At 35.6% G+C, this 2,136-nt stretch overlaps 1 protein-coding gene across 4 annotated transcripts in view; it reads left to right on the top strand.

Annotated features, from left to right (window-relative positions):
• Positions 1–464: 464 nt before the first annotated feature.
• dgkza (diacylglycerol kinase, zeta a) overlaps positions 465–2,136 on the top strand; it is a 90,343-nt gene continuing 88,671 nt past the window's right edge. Inside the window, exons 1-2 of one of the 4 annotated variants that reach the window (XM_077006005.1) lie at positions 468–1,019; positions 1,108–1,183. The gene's annotated coding sequence lies outside the window, so the exon portion shown is untranslated. Of the gene's footprint in view, positions 1,020–1,107; positions 1,184–2,136 lie in introns of all 4 variants that reach the window. The other 3 variants (XM_077006170.1, XM_077005913.1, XM_077006079.1) reach the window with 3 other exon arrangements.

The following is a 2,136-nucleotide window of genomic DNA, read 5'->3' on the forward strand; positions in this document are numbered from 1 at the left end:
TATATTCAGGTTTTCATTCCATATATTCAGACTTTCATTCCATATATTCAGACTTTCATTCCATATTCTCAGGTTTCATTCCATATATTCAGACTTTCATTCAATATTCTCAGGTTTCATTCCATATATTCAGACTTCATTCCATATTCTCAGGTTTCATTCCATATATTCAGACTTCATTCCATATTCTCAGGTTTCATTCCATATATTCAGACTTAGCAGTCATTCTATATATATAGTTTTCTCCTGAACGGCTTGCCATAATATATATATATATATATATATATATATATATATATATATATAATATATATATATATATATATATAATAGTCTGCCTGCATATACACTGTACACTGTACACTATACACTTTGGATGGAAAACTGCTGATGACAGCCTGGTTGATTTAAGGGTACACTGGTGGACTCTGTCAGTGCATGAAAAATAACACTGTCCCTGTAGGTCAGAGGTGTGATTGAAGTCAAATTTGGGTTGATCAAGAATTTCCCTCTGGGATCAAAAGTATTTATCTATTAGGGCGGGTTAGGGTTCAAACATAACCACTCTTACTAACAAACCCAGGGTTAGGGTTCAAACATAACCACTCTTACTAACAAACCCAGGGTTAGGGTTCAAACCCAGGGTTAGGGCACAGCCAGTGTGCTGGAAATGTTGCTCATGATTTAGCATTTCTGATTCTCCTTTTAGTTGGGATCACGGGTAAAGAATGAAATCATGTTTTTCAAATATGTTTTTCTGTTTCTCAAGTATTAAGTTTCTTGCTTGAAAATCTTTAGAAAATGACTCTTCGATTGGGGACTTGATTAACACATTTTAAGTTCTCTGGCTTAAGTTGCATTTCTGTTTTGTCAAAATTATCTTCAGTTTTTCTGAGTAATTTTGGATCTCCTCAAACCAATGAAAATTTTCAATCCATATTAAAGTTTCGTGTGTATTTTAGATCAATTTCAGGTGTAAACCGACGTTCAGGGAATCAGGATCTCGGAACATTCGGGAGGTGAGTGTTTGAGTTCCTCACCATCTTCCTCGTCTTCCTCTGGCTTCTTTGTTTAGTCACTTCGACTATGTGATTATTTTCTCTCCAGTCCTGGTCTTCAGCAGCGCAGGGTTCCACCAGACAGCTGATAGCGTTTAGCCTCTACAACCCCAGCAGCTGTTCAGGTGAAACCCTCTACTTCTGAAGAGCTTCATTTGCATCTACTTCCTTATCTTCTTCTTCCCCTCTTTTACATTCTCTTTCATACATGGCATTCCTCTTCTGTTCCTTAAATCTATCTGCACTGTGTACTCTCTTCCTCCTGTTTCCCATGCCTTTGTGTTTCCCATCACACATGCCTTTGTGTTTCCCATCATGCCACACACACACACACACACACACACACACACACACACACACACACACACACACACACACACTATACACACGCGCACACGCGAGAATGGTGTTACGTCTATTAGAGTAGTGTTACATCTATTAGAGAATGGTGTTACGTCTATTAGAGTAGTGTTACATCTATTTGAGTAGTGTTACTCAAGTAAAAGTATGCATCCAAAAATTTACTTGAGTAAAAGTAAAAAAGTACTTTTAAAGCTACTCAAGTAGTGAGTAAATGCATGAGTACTGTCTCGTGTCAATAAATTACATCATGAAAAATTGAATTACTGGAAACAATTGACTATTAATGATAACAAAAAAAATTTATATATAATGTATATATAAAAATAAATATAATGTATAAAAATTATTAATTATAAATAATATGTATTTTTGTTCCTAATTATTAGGCCTGTGTAACTTTAATGTGTTCCACAAAGGCACTAACTGATGAGACTGTCAGCCAATACCTGTAGCTACATCTTGACGCCAACTGAATCAATTTGTAGCAAACTTAATCATCATATATTGCTAGTGTGTACACTCAGAGTGTGAACTGGTTTTTAGTATTGCACTGCGTTACATTTAATAATTACATCATACAAAAGTTATGCCTCAGAGATATAGCATTACACAAAATTATACATACGGCAAACTTATCGCATCTTGTTTCCTCAGATTTGATGTTGAGTTCTTGTAGGCTGAAATGTCCACACGTTTGGTAGACACAACTGACAGC

The sequence above is a fragment of the Brachyhypopomus gauderio genome, chromosome 1 (assembly GCF_052324685.1).
Source record: "Brachyhypopomus gauderio isolate BG-103 chromosome 1, BGAUD_0.2, whole genome shotgun sequence".
Lineage (NCBI taxonomy): Eukaryota > Metazoa > Chordata > Actinopteri > Gymnotiformes > Hypopomidae > Brachyhypopomus > Brachyhypopomus gauderio.